Below are 12,113 nucleotides of genomic sequence, written 5' to 3' on the forward strand. Positions count from 1 at the left end.
GCATTGATAGACTTCTCAAGATAGGAGAGTTTGTTGATTTCTCCAGTTCCTAGCAGTCTGGGTGCCTTGGGACAGTGCCTTCTGTACAATATGCAGATCTTTACGGCAAAGATTCTTCTTCGTTCCAAGTCCAGAAGGGGGGTATTAAGGGATAAGCACAGCACAGCAAAGAAATCTCCAGTCCGGGCACGCTGCAAACAGGAGCTGAAGTGGCGGGTTAATGGTTAGTGGTTGCATCACAGAATGTGAGTCTTTGCGCCAGGGGCCCCTTTGGCCCTCTGCTTTCCTAAGTCTTGCCAGTGAGCACATCCGATAACATAACATGATAATGTGCCTTAGAGGCTCGGGGTTGTGTTTTTCCTTCTTGCAGTTTACAAGCGTAATAAACTATTGACTACTGAGACAAGACCGTATTTCTTGTTTGCAGATATTAAGAAATTAACGTGCCTTGCATTTTTAGGGGTGGGTGGGTGGTGGAGGCCTGTGGTCTTGCAAACAGAGTCAAGAAGTTATTAGGCCACGAAAAATGTTTATCAGCCTGCCCTCCCAAGTGTACTTTGTGTTGTTTGTTTGTGCCTTGAAACATAGTTTCAAGGGATGCTCCATTCCCTTTAACTCCTTAACTTACCCTCCAATCCTCTGTAGAGTTACTCCATTTTCAGAACCTTGAAGTCAAAAGGCTTAGACTGGAGTAAGGCTGCAAAGGACGGATTTGTCAGATTCTTCACACTGCAGGCAACGGGGCCCTTTTGTTTCTTACTCAAAGCACTTCTGTTCTGCCTTACTAACAGGAGCGTCCAAGTTTAATTGTAAAAATCAACGAGAAACAAACAAAAATGACAGACGTGGTAAAGCTTTAAAAACTGCAACGGCAATCAAGCCTACAAAAAAAAAAATCCGTAGGTGGGAAAGAATAATCAAGGTGAGGTTACGCCAAGGGCTAAGAAAACAAAATAATGTTAGCACTAGGGAAACAAACCTCTGCAGAATGTTTCAGAAGTGTGGAAAAGACCCACTTTCCTGGCTGCCACGTCACTTGTACCACAAGCCAGTTAGGGCTAACCAAACTAGACATTTGGATTTAATCCAAGGATTACCGCTTTGGCAGGAGGGGTCTTTCCTCCAGGGCAAGTCTCTTCCCACAGAGTCATAGGATACAACCTTAAGAACCATACTAGACGTGATGGCATCCGTGGGTCTGACCTGTGGATGCTGCCACCATTTTAAAACGATTTAAAAATGCTGTGAAGAGTCAGGATTGGGGCCTTACAGCTTTGACTCTTGAAAGTTCATAACCTGGAAATCTAGTTGGTCTTTAAGGCGCTGTTGGATCTGGATCTTGCTCTGTAGACAAAATGTTCTGATCTCCTGCAGAGGTTTTATAAATAACTGTCTTCCTGGAAGGAAGAGAGATAAACGAAACATGCATTAACATGCAGAGACTGGTGGAAACATTGTCAGCCCTGATTCCCAGATGAATATCCACACCTTGGAAGATACTTCTGATTTGGTGGAGTGGTTAAGAGCGGCGGGACTCTAATGTGCAGAACCGGGTTTGATTCCTCACTCCTCCACTTGGTGACCTTGGGTCAGTCACAGCTTCTCGAAGCTCTCTCAACCCTACCCACCTCACAGGGTGATTGCTGTGGGGATAATAATATACTTTGTAAACCGCTCTGAGTGGGTGTTAAGTTGTCCTGAAGGGCGGTATATAAATCGAATGTTGTTGTTATTTAAAACAGTATCTTCGTATGTCCACATGTATGTTGTTGTTACAGTGTAGGTTGGGCAGTGCTTATTTCTTCTTCTGTCATTTCTCACCGGGGTCTTACTGTAAACATCTTATCACATGTGTTGAATCTCACCCTTCCTTCTAGGAACTTCTCTCTTATTTTATCCTCACAATCCTTGTGGGGCAGAATAGTTTGAAAGTGACTGATCCATAGTTGCCTGAGGAGATTCATGGCTGAGCAGAGATTTGAACCGTATTCTCACTGGTTCTAGTCTGACATTTCATTAATTATACCATATTGGATAACACACACACACACTGGGAATTCTATTTCTTCTCTCATCATGACTCCAAAAACCATCAGGCTATAACTAGCAAGCTGATCTCACTTGACTGATTGATGGAAAAAGGCAAGAGTAGGGAGAAGTGTGTCCCAGTGGCTCCCGCCCTCGTGGCACTGTGTCGTCTTGTCTTATTCTTGTCCCATCCATCTGTATGTGCTGGGCCTAGAATCAATGTGTGTACAACCTGCTACAGTTCCCTCCTTTTTTCATATTATATTCAGGGAATTCAGAAATTATTTTACTTGATCAGAGAAGACATTCACTATTGCAAAATGCTGGGCTATAAACAAACTGGTGAGAAAAGACTTGCATTTGACAGCCTACAAAATGGCTGCAACCAGACATGGGCACGGACCAAAATTTGACACAGAACAGCCCAGTTTGGCGTTTGCGAGCCGGAGGGTTGTGGGACATGTGTTTTTAATGGACCCAATGACTTTTGGGCTGGTCCGTCAGTCTATGCCTTCCCCGGGACTTCCCCGCCTTCCGGCTGAAGCAAGGTGTGAGGTTTAAAGCACCCATTTCCGTGCCCCTCGCTTGCAAGCAGCACGGAACCAGGTGCTTCCAGTGGGGCTGGTTTCAGCTGACAGGCGAGGACTTCCCTACCTGCCAGGTGAAGCAAGGCATGGGGTTTAAAGCGCCCATTTTCCTGCCCCTCGCTTGTAAGCGACACGGAAATGGGCACTCCTCTGTGGGACTGGCTTCAGATGTTGGGTGGGGGAGCTTCCTCCCCTACAGATCAGCTAGAGCAAGCCGAGGGGGTTGCAGAGTGCCTCTTTCCCTGCAGCATGCAAGCCACAAGGAAAGGGGTGCTTTAACTTTTAAACCCCCTTGGCTTGCTCCAGCTGGCTGGCGGGAACTTCCCCACCTGCCAGCTGAAGCAAGGAACGGCGTTTAAAGTGCCCATTTCCATGCCCCTCACTTGCAAGTGGTACGGAAACGAGTGCTCCCCTGCGGGGCTGGCTTCAGCTGACAGGCCCCCAAATGTGACGGACCACAGACCGACAAACTGGTTCGCGAATCAAAGCAGGTCCATTAAAAGTTCGTGATCTGTGAAATGTGACAGACTACGGCCTGACAGCCCGTGGTTTTTTCCTGGTCCGTGTCCACCTCTACGTATCTCACACCCCTTGGCCTATTGGAGTAGCAAACAGGAACTCGGACATAGGACTAAGCATGAAGGAAGTTGAAGGACCTGAAAAGAAATATACTTTCTCTCCCCCCTTCTTCTCCAGAAAGGTATCTTTTAATTTGAATCCTGGACAAAAGTGTAAGACAGACGTGTAAATGGATTACCAGCCATGCTTTATTAGCTCTCCTTAATTCACCTCACAGGGGCTGAAGGAAAAGTTATTAGGAGATATATGGGCAGTAATAAGCTAATTATAAATCTGACAGATGGGAGGTTTTGAAGAGAGGGTAGTTTTGTATGTGAGATAGAACTGTAATTGTGCGTTAAAGATTATGAATTAATATTGATTTAATAAAGCTGCAGCGATTTATTTCTGTGGCAGGAGACAGTTATTTATTTTCAGGGGTGGCTTATCCTGCAGGAAAAAAATACCACTTTTTTGCCAGTAATTCAGGTGTTGCAGGTTCTATGAACTAACTTGAAGAACCACTTAATGCTTTGAGTCACAAAAAATTATGTGGGAACACCGAAAATTATTTAAGTGTATACTGAAACATGTACATGTCACAAACATGGTACCCTTGTGAAGAAAATATGGTTGGATGCAGCTATGAGTTCTGACCCTGGTATGCCTCTTGTGTAATGTGTGAAAGTATATGGTTGCGGCTACCCTGGTGTTTTCCACAATAAACACTCAGATTTTATTCAGACCCCATGACAAACCATGGTTTGAACACCTCCAGTTAGCTGTGAGGTCTGAATGCAGACAGTCCAACCAATCAACTAGAATTTCAAACTCGAGCTTGTAGCTGGCGTATTAACCCCCAGTTGGACTAACTGAGCTTTGTTGTGATGTCTGAATTCACAAGCTTCAGTTTGTTGAGTAGCACCACCCCCTTGTATGGAACTGGCTATAGAAACAACAGTATAAGTGAATGTTCTCTCTAAGGGGGAAGAGAACATACAAGAGATTGACAAAACCTGTTCACACAAATAATGGGATTTATGCCTGGTAGACTTACCGCAACACAAACCGTGATTTAATTTTAGTTTTAGTTAATTATAATTTATTGTTATAGTGGAATGTAAATGATGAAATGCAAGGCCTCCAACATTCCACACAGGGGGACCCTCTGCTCCCCACATCCTCATACCCAGGGCTTTTTTTCTGGGAAAAGAGGTGGGGGAACTCAGTGGTGGAACTCAGGACTGCACAATGACATCACTTTGGGTCAGCTGGAACAAGGGGGGGGGTTTCAAAGCTTAAATCGCCCTCAGTGAAAATGGTCACATGGCCAGTGGCCCGCCCCCTGATCTCCAGACAGAGGGGAGTTTAGCTTGCCTTCCGTGTCAATGGTGCGGAGGGCAATCTCAACTCCCCTCTGTCTGGAGATCAGGGGGCGGGGCCACCAGCCATGTGACCATTTTCAAGAGGTTCCAGAACTCCGTTCCACCGCGTTCCTGCTGAAAAAAAGCCCTGCTCATACCTCGTATATTATCGTGTGTGCCCTTTCCCCCTTTTGCAAACTGTATTTCTGAAAGCTTTCTGCTGTTTTCCTCCACTATAACCTTCCGCTTCTGGAGCTGAAGTGCGATTCAACCGAATGCATTAGCTGCAGATTTATTTTTAAATGTATATCCTGCTTGTAGGGGTTTAATTTTTTAAATAATTAAAAAGTGCTGAGTAGAATATTTATATTTGCAAGAGATCCGGTTGTACTGCTAGGATAGCAGCAGTTTTGCTCAGATTGGACCATATTTACTGTAGATTTATTGGGGGAGGGAATGGAAGGGAAAATAGCGTGCCCAAGATATTTTTAAAGGTATGCCTCAAATTTCCCATCCCCTGGTAAAAATTGGATCAGTGAATTGCCAAGAATGTGGACTGTAAAGAGGGACAGTTGGAATTTATTTATTTTATTAAATTTATAACCCGCTCTTCCCACAAGCGGAATGTATGGAGACACACCTGTACATCACGTTAACTCTGTGGCTGTCCCTTTCAACACTTCCAGAGATTCAAGGCAGACAAAACAGGGATTCTTGGCAAACAAATGGTTGTAGCAAGCATTCCTCTGAGGCAGAAAGCTTGAAAACTACTGGCCTAACCTAATTGATTGATAGGTGTAATTAAAAGAATTGTTCCCTCTCTATGCAGCCCTGGTGGAAGCTAATGGATGTCCTTTTTCCGGGCACTGAAATTTTGACGTGTCCCTTAATTTTTCAGATTTTGATGTGACAACACCGGTCTGAGCTGTTCTCTTCGGAGCAGGAAAGAGTTGCGATTTACATTTTAGTGATAATTATTAGGTGACTGTTTGGACATGAAATGTTGAGGGAGCAGCTTAGAGTTTACCCACACCTCTCAAAATACTTGGTTGCAGCAAAACACATTTGACAGTATAAAATTAGCCATTAATACTTCAGTGCACATTTGGTCTTCTGCTCATTTTTATAATTAGCTGGCATCCATTTTCTCACCCTGTAAAGCAGATACTTCTTTTGGAACTAAAGAGGAGAAGACGGCACAGTACAAATAACAGCAAATTGCCAAGAAGCGTTGCATATGGCTATGTTGGCCAAATACTTGAGATCGCTCTCCTTTGGGGGGCAAAGATTCTAGGGCTGTTTCCAGACGGCTTACCTGCCCCTGGAACGTCGCGCCATGTTGCGGGGAAAACGCGAAATATCGTGTTTTCTCGCGCGAGTTTGCAAAACTCGTGCGAGAAAATATGATATTTCGCGTTTTCCCTGCAACATGGCGCGACATTCTGGGGGCAGGTAAGCTGTCTGCAAACGGCCCGGTTCTCATGGGCCGTTTCCCGATTGCTTACCTTCATGCGGGACGTCGCGCCTCGTTGCGGGGAAAATGCGAAATATCGCGTTTCCTCGCGCGAATTTTGTGTGACGTCATGCGACGACAGGTGGCTGGGGCTGTGCGCGAGCGGCTTCCCATACTTCCTGCTCAGCCACCAGTGCTGCCGCCGCCAGCTCCGTGGCGCGTGCCCCTGGCGCCCCCTCCAGCGCCCCCTTTGATGCCTCAGCGCTCGAGGTGGGGGCCGGCCCTGCCTCAATGACCGCGACAGTCCTGATGATGTCAGTGGAATTCCCACTGTTACATTAGAATCATAGAATCAAAGGGCGGGAAGGGACCGCCAGGGTCATCTATTCCAACCCCCTGCACAATGCAGGAAATTCACAACTACCCCCACCCCCACCCCCAGTGACTCCTGCTCCATGCCCAGAAGATGGCAACATGCGATCAGGCTCCCCAGCCAAACTGACCTAGGGAAAATTGCTTCCTGACCCCAAAGTGGCAATCGGCATTACCCAGGGCGTGTAAAAAGGGGTCATGAGAACTAAGCAATGATGTAACCCTTCCTGCCCTGCCTCTCATGATCTGCCTATGTTCACAGAATCAACATTGCTGTCAGATGGCCATCTAGCCTCTGCTTAAAAGCTTCCCAAGAAGGAGAGCCCGCCGTCTCTTGAGGAAGCCTGTTCCGCTGAAGGACTGTGTTTGCTGCTATACTATCTATCATATGGTCTGCCTGCACTGATGCTGTAGTCTGCATTGGTTTCCTGTCACCATGATGGCGATCATTCCCATGTTGAAATTCTCATGCTAAAAGAGGAAACATGCAGGGCAGCATTTGATATTATGTAACGAGGATGTGTTCCCTGGAACATGTGTGTGAGGCTCACAGCAGCCTTGGGCGTGTATCGGGAAGAGAGAGGGTGTCTCGCCCTTCAACCCCCACTGGATTTCCTTATGAAAAAACAGCGTCCCTGTTCTGCTAGCAGCATTTTAAGAGGAGAAAATATGCCCTTTTAAACTAAGCTGCTTTTAATGCTGTAACAAGGACTGGAGCCTGGAACCCCGCCCCCCCCCATCTCTCCCTGCCTTGTCCTGCAGGGGCCTGAAGTTTGCATTATATGGATAGACACAAGGACATGATCTTTGTCTCATCAATTTAAGCCCTAAGAGAAATCTTCTCTTTGTTGGCTGTTATGTAGATAACACACAGCTTGCAGTTGGCCTTGGTTCCTCCTAATGGGTAGAGGCAACGTGCATAAAGGGAGGAAGGGAAAGGGCAAGTTTTCTGGATGCATTTCACAGGGTACCTCGTGGGCAATTTGATAATGTGTGAATTGGCCCTCAGCGCTGAATCCCTGCCGTAGCTGGAGGCACGAGGGCAGCCTTCCAAAAGGCAAAGCATGTCTAATGCAAGCTCAGCATGAGAATGCAAACTCAGCACAGACAAATGCCAGCGAGGGTAACCTTGAGCTGTGCCAACCGGCTGAGAGGCATCGGCATGCAAGTGCGGCGGGAGACAAAGAAACCCCGGCAGGCCTTCCTGCAGATGTGGGAGGAAAGGGGGCAAACATCCCAGGAATGTATACCGTGCCTGCTCTCTTGCTCTCCCATCCCAGCAGGCTGACAAGGGTCTAGAGAAATATGCCATCGCCCTCTGACCCACCACAGTTTCTGCTCCACGGGGAAGGACAGCTGTAAACCAGGTGTGGCAAGGAAACTCGGGGCTTGGGAGATGCCGAGTGCATTTGGTTTTATGTAATTTTGCTGTTCTGCTCTACAAGCTGTGTTGAATGATAGCAATAGGTTCAGAGCAGGCAAGATGTCTGAAACTTGGTGGAGGGCAGGGCACGGCAAACTTACGGACACTGTGAGAAGAAGCAAAAATTATCTCCCTTCCTTGTTGTACTAAAAAGCACGTCCCCCACTGAAATGGATGGTTGGTACATAAAAACACACAGAAGGAAGTATTCATTCAGAAAGCATATAATAAATGAGCTGAATTCTGTCCACAAGATGTAAGGGTGGCCGTTGGCGGAGACTGCTTCATAATAATACACACCTATTAACAGCTAGTAGCCACAATAGTTGCATAGCATTTACCTACCGTGCAGCTCCCCAGCGGGTTGCCTTATGGGCACCGTGGTACCCGCTGTCCCCTTTCCCGGTGCCTGCCAAGTGTTTTTAGAAAATGGACGTGGCCAGGTGGGGCTCTTGCCCAGGAAGGCTGCTGATTGGCTGTACAGCTTTTGGGGGGGGGGGGAGTTGTTTCAGTGGCAGCTGCCACTACAGTGTTGGTTTGATTCTCTTTCATTCCCCTTTATCCAGTCTGTGCTTTTTAATATTATCCCTCTTCTCCCCTGCCCTTAGGCTTCCTGTGTGTGTGTGCGTGGGGAGCAGGGGGGGCCGAACTAAAGAAAGAGAGTTCTTTTCTCCACCCATATTAAACAGAACTTCTGCCTGAAATGTTGGTGAGCTATTGTCAGAGTAATGCATAATCTTAATCCTTGACATTTTGTGGTTGGCTTCAACTCCTGTGGTGGCCATTTTGTGTTTCTGCCCACCAGCCCATGTGAGAAGCCCAAAGTGCCTGCAGGTTAAAAAAAATTGAGGATTGCTTATCTATGGTGAAGTTGCAAGGGACAGGGCTATGTTGAATGCTCACGTGTTTTATTTGGAGGGATTGGGGGGGGGGCACAACATGTCTCCATAACCTTTTCCTAGAAACCTGGATTAGATCTAGAAGAAGGTGGAGTGAAAACTGGTGGGAGGAACAATTTGAGATATGTAGATGACACCACATTACTAGCAGAAAATAGTGAAGACTTGAAACGACTACTGATGAAGGTTAAAGGAGAAAGCACCAAAGCAGGATTACAACTGAACATCAAGAAGACAAAAGTAATGACTACCGAGGAATTACACAACTTTAAAGCTGACAATGAGGAAATTGAAGTTGTTCAAGATTTTCTGTTCCTTGGCTCAATCATCAACCAACAGGGAGACTGCAGTGAAGAAATCAGAAGAAGATTGAGACTTGGAAGAGCAGCTGTGAGGGAGCCAGATAAGATCCTTAAAGATAAAGATCCAGAGGAGTTAGCCGTGTTAGTCTGTAGTAGCAAAATCAAAAAGAGTCCAGTAGCACCTTTAAGACTAACCAATTTTTGTAGCTTATGCTACAATAAGCTTATGCTACAATAAAATTGGTTAGTCTTAAAGGTGCTACTGGACTCTTTTTGATTAAAGATAAAGATGTCTCTCTGGGAACCAAGATCAAGATAATCGAAACTATGGTATTCCCCATTGCCATGTATGGATGTGAAAGCTGGACAGTGAAGAAAGCTGACAGGAAGAAAATTTATTCATTTGAAATGTGGTGCTGGAGGAGAGTTTTGTGGATACCATGGACAGAAAAAAAGACAAATAAGTGGGTACTAGATCAAATCAAGCCTGAATTCTCCTTACAAGTTAAAATGACAAGACTGAGACTATTGTACTTTAGCCACATTATGAGAAGACAAGATTCTCTGGAAAAGTCAATGCTAGGGAAAGTGGAAGGCAGCAGGAAAAGAAGAAGACCTAAAATGAGATGGCTTGACTCAATAAAAGAAGCCACGTCCTCCAGTGCGCAGGATCTGAGTAGGTCTGTTAGAACGTTTTGGAGGTCTTTCTTTCATAGAGTCGCCATAGGTTGGAGATGACTTGACGGCACATAACACACACACACACCCCTTCTATCACGGCTCTTTGCATCCATTGGTTCTCCTCTCTGGTTCTGCTTTTATGCCCTCTTTTTACCCGGCTTTTTTCTTCCTTGAGTGATCCCAGCCAGTCAGGGATCACATTGTCACAATATATGTAGCCAATCAGTTTTGACTAAGTTGATAACACCTCTGAGGGCAAAGTCCACCGAAACGGAGGGCAAGGCTTCTGGTCCAGCACCGTCCACAAATTTAGACCTCATTATGATGCAGCCCTCCAATAACTGAAAAGCATGTGTGCATTTTGCTGCTGCCGTTTCCACCCTCCCAAAAGTATCTCCCTTTCAGCTCGCCCTGAGTGTGGTGAAAGCAAACACAATAAACACTCAGCACAATATGCCGTTATATGAATTGGGCTCAAAACGTGGAGAAAGCCATGAGTCAGCAACGTTGGGAGCCGAATGTGCCGGCCAGAAATGTATAGCCTGGCATAGATTTCTGCAGCCGCAGGGGAATTTGATATGTCCAGTATAATTCCCTCAAAGACAGCCTGCCCACCACTCTCTCTCTCTTCTCTTGCAATGTGCAGCCGCTGGTGGGTTATAATCTAGGTCACGGTTCACACGGGGCAAAGCCGATGTGCAAAAAGCTTGCCTAGGGTGCCACATGAACAAACGTGCTAGCTGTCTACTGTGCATTTATCTTACCCTTCTTCCACAATGTTCAGGGTGGTGTACATGGTTCGCTTCCATTTTTTCCCCTTACAGCCAGCCTTTGAGATGGTTTGGGCTGAGAAAGTAACTAGCCCAGGGTCACTCAGTGTTGCAGAGTGGGTATCTGATGCTGGGTCTCCCTGGTCCTTTTCTGGCTTATGATATCGGTGCTCACTCAGCACGCCTCCGATGAGTCTGCAATACCTGGGTTCATGTGATAGACATGCCCCAATATCTTGGCAAATGGTTAAGGGTTACCTGGGTGAAACTCACTGCTGTAGCTAAATAGTAAAGAGTCCATTAGCACCTTTAAGACTAACCAACTTTATTGTAGCATAAGCTTTCGAGAGCCACAGTCAATTTTATTGTAGCATAAGTTTTTGAGAGCCGCAGCTCTCTTCGTCAGATATATGGCATCTGACGAAGACAGCTGTGGCTCTCAAAAGCTTACTCTACTATAAAGTTGGTTAGTCTTAAAGGTGCTACTGGACTCTTTACTATTTTGCTACTACAGACTAACATGGCTAACTCTTCTAGACTACTGTAGCTAAGCTGATGTTTGCACTGGTGCACTGAAGAATCTCTTTGCATGCCTCCCTCCTTAAGATGCAAGCCTTGTTGAGTCTTCCCCCACAAAAGAAATTGGTTTGGGGAATGAGAATGCTGTGCGGTGGCCACTCCGGTGGTGCCTCCAGAGCCAGTCCTCTTTGGGTAGTGATGGAAGCATTCCTCATAATGATAGCTGTCTATTTTCGGTGCAGAGAAATCAAAAATGTAATTCATGCCAAGAAATTCCAAACGTGGCAATGTTTACATATTAAAGCCAGTTTGTATGATGTCACATTAAACATACAGCTCTAATGGTGGTGGTGGGTAGCGTAGGGGTGGGTGAGATCCACCATTTACTGGGAAGTACAGGACAAGATGCTTGATGGGGTAACAAATGCTGGTTAATTAATTTTGAGTCTGTTTCTCTAAATTTGAACGCTGGCCAAGAAACTCTTCTTCCTAATCTTAGAGTCTAGTTGTGGTTATTCAGTGGCATGACTATGGAGAAAAAGCTCTTGGCGCATGCTCAGAAACAATCCCTTTATTCCTCATTCTTTAGGATAGCCTCTGACATGAACAGTGAAATTCTAAGCAGAATTATTCCAGTCATTGCTTTCAATGGACTGAGACTGGACTAACTGCTTAGGATGTCACCTGTAAGCCACACCAGTTTTCATGTGGCTGACTTTTACCTCCAATTAACCTGTAACTAATTGTTAAAGAGCGCTGACATCTTAAAGACTTACTAACTGGGAGCCAAACCCTTTGACTAACATCAGCGTCAAGGCGGGGAATCTGGAAGACCCAGGTTCGAATCCCCACTCTGCCATGGGAGCTCGCTGGGGGACCTTGGGCCAATCACACACTCTCAGTCTAACCGACTTCACAGGGTTGTTGTGAGGATAAAATGGTGGAGAGGAGAGCGATGTAAGCCACTTTGTGTCCCCCTTGGGGCGATGAATGAGGTATAGATGAAGTAAATAGAAATAAATAAGCTAGCAGGAATTAGTGGTGGTGCCCTTCCCCCACAGCTGAGGTTAATGGGGGATACAAAGGGAGGGCCTTCTCCCTGGTTTAACGGGTTGGGAATAATTTCTCCAAAGACATGCGGAAAGTTCATTATTGTA

Source organism: Eublepharis macularius, chromosome 13, assembly GCF_028583425.1.
Source record: "Eublepharis macularius isolate TG4126 chromosome 13, MPM_Emac_v1.0, whole genome shotgun sequence".
Classification (NCBI taxonomy): domain Eukaryota; kingdom Metazoa; phylum Chordata; class Lepidosauria; order Squamata; family Eublepharidae; genus Eublepharis; species Eublepharis macularius.